Raw genomic sequence first — 11,759 nt, forward strand, 5'->3', positions numbered from 1 at the left:
AAATGCTGCATTTTGATAATTTATTGTCTTCTCTTCCCCAGTCTTTCTGTTTAAATTGTCAGAGATGCAGGTGGGGATGCTAGAGTGATGATTAGTGGGTAGTGCAGCTCAGAAGGAAAACAGTAAAGGTAAGAGCAAGAACCAACAAGTAGACAGCTCCAGGAAGGTCCCCAATGATCCTTACTTTCTGATACTCATTCCTCCGTCAGCTATGGCTGAGCTGTGTAATCAGTGGGGTTCTCTAGGTGATGTGTGTGACTGCTGAGGCCAGGTTACACAAAAACACTTTCATTTCTACTTCGCTTACACACACAAAAAACTGCGTCATGATAAAAGTTTCTGATTGTTTTAACATGCTAAGTTCTGGAGTAGTTTGTAATGATAATTAGTCAACTAATGAAACAGAAAACTATATGTAATGTAGAGATTAAACAAAATCCAAAAGCTCATTCTTTAAAAAGATTAATAAAAACTAATACACATCTGGTGAGACTTATGAAGAAAAAGAATGACTCAATTATCCAATGTCAGAAATGAAAAATATGACATACAGATGCTATAGATGTCAGAGAGAGAAAAAGAGGAATTAATGAACCACTTTATGCCAACATATTTGAAATTTATGAAAAGAACAAACTCCTAGAAAAAGTGTAACACTCTATTATTGGGGTAAGGCTAACCTACAGTAACATACAAAACAAAAAATACAATGCCTTAAAAAAATGGATGATCTATTTCTCTTTTATTTTCCAGCTCTCAGAAGAGCGATTGAAGGGGCAGCTTCCCTTGATGGGGCCATCCAGAGACATCACTGGTCGGGATCTTGCAGGAAAGAGAAAGCACACTCAAACAAGGGTACTGAGGGAAATGCTTTAAGGGGAATATTGACACAAGGGTGGGAATGTTCAGGCAAACTGACAAGGCACAATACAACACTCCACTGTTAGCAGTGAGAGAGATGAAGGTGCAGGGAGGCCAGGGACTCCTCCCAAATCTAGATTTGAAGGAACAAGGGGTGGAAGCAGTTACTAAAACCAGAAGAGAGTAGATAATGTGGAGACTCCCCTAACAGATGCTCTGGCCGTTGGTAGAAAGAGGCAGTTGACCTGTGATAGCTCAGCAGAGGGGGAATAAATATCTTAACTAAACTCCCCTTCCACCTTCCCAACTGAAAATCCAGAAGACAGGGAGCTATTAATGGAGCCCATAAAGCCTCCAGGACACAGAGCAGTGGGGAGCTGCATGGACAGTGGGTGTTAAGCAGCAGATAGCTTCATTATGTTGTTGCACCATTGCCTGAATGACCATATTTATCTGCATGGCAGAAGCTAGGTCACCAGCACATCTGAGTTTCATCAAAGTGGAAGGAGAACATCAGGGAGGAATACCCCATGTCTTGAGGCCCAGAACCAGAAATGGTAGTCATCACTTCTACTCCCTTACTGATGGTAAAAACTCATTACATGGGCACACCTAGCTAACTGCAGGGAAAAATGGGCAATGTAATATGACTGAAGAAATGTACGTTCAGGAGGCAAAAAAGAATAAATTTTAGTGAACAATTAGTGTTCTGTGCCACAGTTCACCCTTTGGTCATCAGATATCCATCTGCATCCTTCTCTCACACACTGACTCCCTCACTAAGGAATATAACCTAAAGTTCCATCCAACTTCTGCATCCAGTTCAAAGCACAGGCTCTCCAGGTGATGTTCTGACCTCTGCATTTGGTCCAAATGTGAAAATAAAATGATTGTCTCCAGGACACATCCAATTACAGTGGTTGAGTATGAGCAGAATAACTATAATCAACACTTCTAGTTAAAAAGAAAGAAAGAAAGAAAGAAAGAAGGATAGAATACACTTAGCAGTCTCTGGTCCATAGCAATGAGATTATTCTACCATGGAGGAAATGAGAAGGTTCCGTCTCTTGGCAGTGGTGTATTTTCCCATGTCCTCTATGAGTCCAAATTTTGCTCTTTGGGAATTCTTTCTAGTACATTATGCTTTAAGGCCACATCTACAGTAGGTCCTGAAAAGACTGTAATTTTAGTGGCCTCCTTCTTACAGGTATAGATTTGAGAATCTGAGGACGTTTCCAGGACAGGTGTTTGATGGCTTTGGAAATGTAAGTACCTTATAAATTTGATAGGCTTCTGATTCTGTTTGTTTCCATAATTGCCACAAGTCAGGAACAACACTCAGATTTCTTTCTGGAGCGTAGTTTTTAAGCCAACTTTACTTCCTGGTTTCCATGTCTACCCACTTCTCTCTTCCTCACTTAAATGTTGTCTCCTTTGAGGCCATTTGAATGGATGGGTAAAAGGAGGCAACATCATTAGTACAATCTCCCACTGTGCTGGATTGCTTGGCTTTCCTAACTGGGAGGCACTGGGGAAAGGCTATGAGCTGTAGCTGTACCCCCTGCTGTTGGGGCATAGAACCAAATTTCTAGACCTTCTCTATAGCCTTCTGCTTTATGCTTGCTAGTTCTTACCTGAGCACATAATTTTTTTTTTACCATTCTCTACTAAAAACATTAAGGAACCACCAATACACGTCAACATTCTGGTTGCTCTCTGGGTAAATGGCCAGCCTTTCAAGTTACTACAGGAAATGGTTTTATTAAATATTTTTGTGATGACATTACAAGGGTCTCCACCTTTGCAGCCTATGATATGTTTCCTCAACTCTATTCTAACCACATATTTAAGGTTATTTTTAGAACCCCACTTCTAGGTTCAAATTCCTATATTTTTAATGTCTTGCTAAGCTGTGTAACAAAGTGACCTCAAGTATAGCGACTTAAAGAATACAGACATTGCTAAAAGATAGTACATATAGTGGGTAAAAGCGCAGATTGGGGAGCACAATTTTCTGGACTTGAGTCCCAGTTCAGTTACTTTCTAATCATACAACTCGGACCATCTCTGAGTCTCAGTTTTCTCTTCTTTAAAATTGAGATTAGAAGAGTAACTAGCACTTAAGGTTGGTAAAAGGATTAAAAGGGTTAGTATACATAAAATTTAGAACAGTGCTTGTACATGCCAGTGTTATATACATGCTTTCTAATTAAAAAAATATTTTATATTCTCTTTCACTTCAGAGATCTCAGGTGACTATTCCTGAGACAGATCAGTGTGAAAATTCTGATCCTTTGGTACTCTGGGGGTCTAGTAGTTTTCATGTAGAAGCATGGATTTTGTAGATCATAATCATCTTTATGTTCAATTATCATCTTGGATTCCATTATATTGGATTCTATCCCATGTAAAAGGGAAACAGAGTGTGAGTCTCAACCAGGAAATGGCACAAACCTTTTCTACTAACATTCTCTTAATAACAGCATAGTCATATGGCTATTCCCAATTGGAAGAGAAGCTGAGAAATTTAGTTTAACTAGGTAGTCTTGTGACCAGAGAGGAAGGACTTGGGTAGGTAGGAAGTGTCCTCTATCATAGTTCCTTAATCTGACTCATGAAGAGTTTGTAAATTATTTTGATTCTATTATCATTAAAGAAATCAAGTTTGGAATTAAAAAAAAAAACTTCACATTAAAAGAAACTAAAAAACCAGAGACAATCACATGTTAATAAAGTTGAAATGGATAAATACATTGCAGTAAATTCATACACTGAAAACAGGATACAGCAATGTATGCCACAACTAGAGCTATTTGTAGCAACATGAATGAATTTCACAAATAATGTTGAGCTAGAGAAAATAAAAATTAATACATGTAGAATGGTTTTATTTGGGGGGAATTCCAAAAAAGGCAAAATTAAACAATGTTGCTTGGGGATGCATGCATAGGTGGTTACGTTAGGGAGAACAGGGAGATGATGGTTATCACAGAAGTTAAGATAGCGGTTGCCTCTGGGGAAGATGGAGATTGCGGTCAGGGAAAGATACATGGAGAAACTTCAGGAGTGCTGGCAAGATTACACTTCCTGACTTAGATGGTGGTTTACATTGATATTTCTTTATAATTATTCTAAAACTATATACATGTATTTCATACACTTTGAGGTATATACAATATATCTCACAATAGATTTTCATGAATATGGAAAAACTAAGTCAACTTCGGAAAATAAAAATGAAGGGCAGGGATAGGTCTAATAATAAAAACAGTTTAGTATTTGTACAAGAAAAAACCAAATAGACCAATGGAATAGAACAGAGATCTCAGAAACATATTTCTGTCTGGAGAATTCATATGAGATAAAATTAGCAGCATAATTAATAAGGGTATTTGTTTAGGAAATGAAAGTGGGAGAATGAACTCACTCCATGGAAGGAAATAAAACTATGTCCTACCTACACTAGGTGCCTAGCAAGCAACCATCAACTCTGTAACCTTTAGGGTTAATAGAAGACAATACAGGAGAGTATCTTTATGATGTAAGGTTAGAGAAGGACTTCTGAATCAAAGTTTCAAAAATATAAACCCTAAAACAAGAAACTTGATTGAATTTGAATCATCAAAATTTAGGATTTCTGATCAGAGATCAGAGAAGGACATGACTGACAAAGATAGCAGATGAATATCAGAATGAGAAATATTTGCAATGTTAAACTGACAGGGTATTAATAAGTAGAATATATTAGGAACTCTTGAGAATAACAAAGTGGAGATAGTAACCCTAAGGAATAACAGGGAAATGGTGTGAAGAGGCAATTTGCAGGAAGGGAGAAAAGAAATGAAGCACATGAAAAGCTCAGGCTTTTATAATCAGAGAAGTGCCAATTAAAACAGCGCTCTTAAATTACTTTATATCTATTAGGCTAGCAAAATTAAAGGGCTCGTTATTGCCAAGTGTTGATGGGAAATTACGGATATAGGGAACTTTGTGCACCAAATGGTGGGAGTATAGGTAATTTTCGCCACCATAAATAAAATCCAGAGTTCAAGGAATCATAAGAACTGTAGAATCCAGAGCCGCACCTGCAGCCAAGGTCCAATCTAGCAAAGCAGATGCTTGCTATACTGCCTCAAGGTTTCAAATTTTAGTCTTGCTCAAGCCCTTTGGATTTAAGACACAAAATTACATCCTGTACTGTATTTTCGAGAGTTGTGGAAGTATACGTGCTTCCACCTCTGCAGAGCAGGAAGGCACATTTGAAGAGTGGTATCTGACGCCCCCAACCCTCCTACCCACGCCCCAGCTGAAGTTCAGGCACTGGTATTTTATAAAATCTCCCTACGTGATTCTAGTTTGTAGCGAAGATTTTAACATACTGCATCTGAAGGATGTTGGAAAAGAGGTGGAAGGGGCTGATTTAGTGTCTCCATCACACTATCACAGAAGACCGGGGTGCACACTCAGTGTTACCGATGTACTTGTGTTCATATTGTTGGTCACAGTACTGCAGGAAATTGTCTAGAGCAAGAAAACAAATCACTTACTTTTTGCCAAAACTCATTTTTCCCATGCAATGAGGTTTTTTGGAAAGCGATTTTCAAAGACCATAATTAGCACAGTAAAGGGCAAGTCATTCAATTGAGGAAAACCAAGAGGAATGTGCTTAAGTAGGAACAGAGAATGTAATGGAAACTCTTAACACACAACTTGATAGTCTCTACAACAGTCAGAGCAGAAAAAGCTCAGTCCATCAGGGACGACTTTGGAAAATGGTGAAATGAACACTTACCACAAATTGTATTCATTGTGTTCAAAGCTCTAGGTTTTGCCCATGGGAGGAGCCCTGTGGCTTCTAACAGCTAACTGGTGTATCACATAAACCTGCAGAATGTCATTGGTTCCATTAAGAAGTAAAACCTAAATGAGGTGCAGGTGGAGCATTCTGTGGAATGTTAGGAATTTCCACGACGGAAAAAAATAGTGGCTTCTGTAGCGAATTCAAGGTCTTTGGAAAACAGATTGTTCATGGATGTATGTACTCTAGGGAAGCACACTCATATTCAAAACAATCAAATCATGTGCTGAAAGTCACACAAACACACATACACACCATATATCATTAAAAGAAACAATAAAGTTAGATGTGCCCTACCATTAGTAGGTTTAAATATTTTGGTCATTTCCCTATCTTTATCTTGCTTCCCTCATGCCTTTCCAGGATTTTCCCTGATGAGCACTCTCTGTTTCTGAAATCCCCTACTTCTAGGGAAGCAGACACTGACATTCACCCTTATTCTCATTAGCTCAAGAGAGAAGCTAGATAGATACTCACTTTCTCAAGCTCCAAGGTAGGTTGGGTAGCTGTTGCCCAAATATCCTTGTTCTCTTCTTGGTACCCTGCTCTCAGTGGGGTAGTGACACGTCTCTGTGCTGTGGAACTCAGAGGTGGCCACATGGCTTACCTTGGTCAATAAAATGTTGGTAAAGTAACATGTGTCACTTCTTTCAGACAGAAGTATTAAGAGCTAGTCTGTGTTTCACTGTGTCCCTTTTCTCTTTGCCCCCAAATTGGTAATGTTTTAGATACAGTCTGCTCTGCTAGACTATAAGTTTTTGCTTAATATACTTTGAGGTTCTGTTTTTACGTGCAAATAAGTTTAGGATCACCAAAGCCACGCATACTTATTTGGGCTTCCTAAACTTCCTAACTAGATGACTGCATAAAATGGGGATAATAACATTGGTCCTATCCCACTTACCAGGATGTTGTGAGATCATGTGGGCGCAGGCACTTTTAAACTCATTTCTACACTTTATTATTTGCACTGCAGTTGCTTTACATCTGCACAGCAGTTTCACAGATTTTCTCCACTCATTTCATACAGGAAACCCACAGGAATTATCTTCATTTTACAGACGTTTTTTCTGCTACGATAGAATTTCAGAAAGTGACCATGAATCCCGTATTCAAAGTCCGGTGGTTTTTTGGGTTGGTTTTGGGGGTTTTTCATGTTTTCTGTTTTTACTAGAGCTGCCTCATGCAGGATAGTGTTATTGGAGTTCTCAGGACATTGGAATTTCATACTTTCAGACACTGGAGAATATTGCAGTTACTGCCAGCAAGGTTCCACAGCCTCTAGAGAAAGAATGCCAAGTGCAGCCACCAAATCAGCCCTCTGTGCCTGCACGGAATTGAACTTCTTGGGTTTGGCCCTGACTCTCTGCCAATGCATTGACAGTTTTCACTGAATATCCAGTGAATTCAGGTTTGTGTGAGACGATAAAAGAATTAGTAGATGTGCTTTTTACCAAATATATTTATGAACTAACCTTTTAACATGTACAAATTAATATTTGGCATGTGAGGACTGAGAGAGGAGAGGAAATGAATTTAAAAATTTAAGTAAAGGTGGTATCTGAGTTTTTTATAGGATATTTTAAAATGTTAGATTGTAAGTTGCTGGTGATAAAAAGACATTCTAAGTTTAAAAAACCTCCAGAACTACCCATGAATTTTAAATCTTCATATTTCATGATTCAGTGATAATCTTTTTTACACATTTTTAACAACTCTAATTGCTGTTAGTTTTAACATTCAACTACTCTAATAGGAAGTTATTGTATAATTGGTAGTTTCTTAAGCATTTTGCTGCAGATTATTGATAGATTTTTTTTCTTTTCTTGTGGCACGTAAAATAATAAAATAAAGCACTAAAATCATTTATGTATTTAACATTGATGGCATTTTAAAGTCAATAAAATATGGCATATTAAGGTATTCCAGGGGCTCCTGTAATGGCTGTCAAACATTCAGTTGTTCATTTATTTACTCAAAACTATGTACTGGGCATTTCACCTGGGTTAGGTGCTGTATCAGGCATCAGGACCATAACCATAAACAAGGCATTGTTATACAGGTTTATAGCCTAGTGAGAAAAACTGAAAAGTAATAAGGTATTAGTAATACAGAGTGGCAGGAATAATAAAGAATGAGCATGGTGTGTATGGGAAGGGTATTTAAGATTTAAGGGTCAAGAGAGACTAGCTGAAGTACATTCCAGACTGATGCCTAAAGGAGCAAGTAGGATGTGGTCATATCAACAACGAAGAGCAAAGAGGTTATGGGAAAAAGTGTTTCAGACAGAAGAGTAGGTGTATACACATACATATGTTCATTTTCATATTTTTTCATTAAAGGTTATTACAAGATATTGAACATAGTTCCCTGTGACTGTACTTCAGTTAAAAAAAATTTTTTTAAAAGAGTAAGTGCAAGAGTTCAACAGAAAGTAGACCATTTCATAGGAATTGATAGCCCTTTGGATATCATTAAGTACTTAAGAATTTTCACTTTTCTTTTAGACAGGGATTCTTAAGATCTGGCCCTGGTTATCATGAGCTTCAGGGATGGATCTGTGAGACTACTGAAATCTAATGTGAGTGTTTTGTGGATATGTGATTCCAAGGAGGGGGTTTGCTGCGTTCATCAGAGTTTCAAAGTAGGTTGGCCCCTTCAAAAACAAGTTAAGAATCACTGCTGTAAGTTCTCACAGAGTAGAACAAATTGGAAAGGATATTCACATATTATATAATTTATAGAATGAATAAATTAGTAAGTGAATATATCAACTGGATCAGATGAGGAGGGAGTAGCAACTTCCCCACCCACTCTTCAGTCCCTGCTCTGCCTGCCTCCTTTATCCCCCACCCTTTGCCATTCATTCATTCTTTCATGTCTTCTCCAAATTTTGAGTACCTACTGTGTGCCAGGAATTGTTCTAGGAGTTGAAGAGACGGTAGATGACAAATTAGTCAAGGTCTGCACCCTCCTCAAGCTTCGTGCTAATGAAGGAAAGCACTCTACATGCAAGTAAGTAAACAGGTCAACAAGATGGTTTCATATGCTGACGAGTGCCGTGAAGGCAAGGGTGATGGAGTCCTTAGCGACTCGTATCACACATTCTCAGTCAGGCACAATTAAGTGGGGCACTGTATGGGAGAAGAGTCCTGGAGACTCTGCCATGCCAGGCAATAACGTCTTAGTTGCTGGATCATGGTCTAGTGTGAGTGTGTGGCAGGGACAAGGTGGTTTCCAGAAGAAGAGGAATGGCTGGTGTTATGGGGGGCCTCCTGTGGGGTTGAGGAGGTTTACCAACCAGTACAGAAATACATCTCTATTCATCTCTATTCTAACAACCAGTAACTCTGTACTGCTGCTGACCCTTTCATATCAGCTCTGGGGTCTTAGTGACTGCTGGTGGGCAGAGAATGCAAGGGAGACCTACTGTAGACAGTCACATTGGAAAAGGCCTCTTAGGAGAAGTGACATTTCAGGTAAGACCTGAGTGGCAAGAAAAAGAAACTCAGGGTACAGGTAAGGGAATGGGGAGAGCAAAGGCAAAAAATGATGGAGTGCAATAAACATGGCATGTTTATAGAGTGATAAGAAGTCTAATGTTGCTGGAACATTATGCTGAGTGAATGATAAGAAATTAGGTCAGATGAAAGGCACAAGGCTAGATCTCGTGAGGCCTTTTCAGCCATGATGAGAAAGTAAGATGAGAAGCCATGATAGGGAGGACTTGAGGCAGGGAAGTAATATAATCTGATTTACATTTAAAAAAACTACTCTAGCTACTGTGAGGAAAATGGATTGAGGGGTTACAGAGAGAAGAGAGAAGAGGCTGTTTGAGCCTACAGATAGCGGTAGCCTGGATCAGAGTGATGGCAGTGGAAATAGGGAGACATGGGCTGATTCAAGATTTATTTGGAAGTTGTGGTGGTTTTAAAGATAGGCCCACATGTTCTTTGGTTTGCCTCCCCTCAAGAGGTGGAGCTTAGTTCCTTTCCCCTAAATGTGGGCTGGAATTAGTTGTTGGCTTCTAGCAGACAGAAGACGGCAGACATGAAGGGATGTAACTTCTGCAGTTAGCTTATTAACAGCTTCCATTGGGGGTGGGGGATGCTCCCTTGCTCTGTTAGATTGCTCACCCCGGGGGAAGTCAGCTACCTTATTCTCCTGCAGCTCTGCGGAGAAGTCCATGAAGCAGGCAAGCCCTCGAAGCCTGCCAAGAACTGTGTGAGTCATCTTGGAAGCTGATCTCACCTCCTCCACCCCATCTCAGTTGTTCCTTCATGAGACCACAGCTGTATTAGTCTGGGTTCTCCAGAGAAACAGAACCGATAGTATAGATATAGATATAGATATAGATATAGATATAGATATAGATATAGATGCAGATATATAGATACAGATCTAAGAGGGGAGTGGCTGGTGTTATGTGTCATGGGGGATTATGGAGGTTGATATATGCCATGCTATGCAGTCTGCAAGCTGGAGAACCAGGAAAGTCAATGGTATAATTCAATCCAGCCTGAAGGCATGAGAAAGGAGAGGCTGCTGGTGTAAGTCCCAGAGTCCAGAGGCCTGAGAACTAGAAGCTTTGATATTCAAGAGCAGGAGAAGATGGAGGTCCCAGCTGAAGTCAGAAGAGAGACGTCATTCTTTCTCTGCCTCGTTGTTTAATTCAGGCCCTCAGCAGACTGGGTTGATGAGGGTTGATCTCACCTACTGATTCAAATGCTTATCTCTTCTGGAATCACTGTCACGGACACACCCAGGAATAAGGTTTAACCAGCTATCTAGCTATCTGGATATCCCTGTGCCCAGTCAAGTTGACACGTGAAATTAATCATCACAGCAACTTTGGCTGTCAGCTCAGCTGCCAACTCATGAGAGACCTTAGCCAGAGGTGTCCAGCTACGTCATGCCTAGACTCCTGAGCCATAGAAACTACGAGATAGTAAAAGTTTATTGTCTTTAGCTGCTAGATTTTTATGTAATTTTTTGTTCAGCAGTAGACAGTAATACAGAAATAGAGCCAATGACTGATATGTTTGGTTCAAGGAGGTGTGAGAAAAGGGGATGGAGGTACAAATATGTCTAGGTTTGGGTTTGGGCAACTGGATGGTAGGGGTGCCATTTATCTAATGTGGGGAGCTTGGAGGTGGAGGAATCAAGAGTTCTGCTTTGGAGACCCTTTGAAGAGACTGTTAGACACCCCAGTGGGAGTATCAACCAGGCAGCGAGTTAGTCAACACAAAGTGAGTTCTCAACAGCCAACCAATCATTAAATACCTAATGAGGGACCACTTTTTGCCAGCCTCTTCTCTATGCCCTGGGGTCATAGTGGGGAAAAGACAAAAACCCTGACCTCAAGGAGCCACAGTAGGAGGCTTGAGCTAGGTGTGTACATTTTGGAGACACTAGCACACTGATGGTAATATAAATCCACTGGAATTGCTGGGATCACCTTGAGGAAGAAAACAGAAAGAGAAGATACCTCAGAACTAGTCCTAGGGCTTCATCATTTTTGAGATTAGTGACAGAAGGATCCTGCAAAGTAGACCAAGAAGGGAGAAGAAAGCCTGGGAGAGGGTGAAATCGTGAATCCAAGAGAGGAAAGTATTTAAAAAGAAAAAAGCAGTGATCTGTGGCCAGTGTGGTTACAAGTTGAATATGATTGTGGCAGAAGTAACCACTGGATTGGATAACATGAATGTTATGATTGGTTTAATAACAGCAAAGCCTACAGTTGAGCTGAAAGAACACAAGCTCTATTCGAATGGGTTAAGTGGAGAATTGGAGATTAGCGATATCCCCTAAAATTAGTTGCTGAAGCAGTCATTTTCTTATGCTTGTAAACAACGAGTAAGGAATTTGGGTAGGGGCTCAGCAGGCTATGCCTGCAAACTTGAATAGCATCACTACATTTTATGAATTAAGGTGTTCACAGAGACAGCACCAACTTCAGGGGAGGGATCCTGTGCGCCACTTCTCAGTGGGAAGAGTATCGAAGAATTTGTGGCCACCATTAATCTGTTACAACAGGTGA

The sequence above is a fragment of the Camelus ferus genome, chromosome 7, assembly GCF_009834535.1.
Source record: "Camelus ferus isolate YT-003-E chromosome 7, BCGSAC_Cfer_1.0, whole genome shotgun sequence".
NCBI lineage: Eukaryota > Metazoa > Chordata > Mammalia > Artiodactyla > Camelidae > Camelus > Camelus ferus.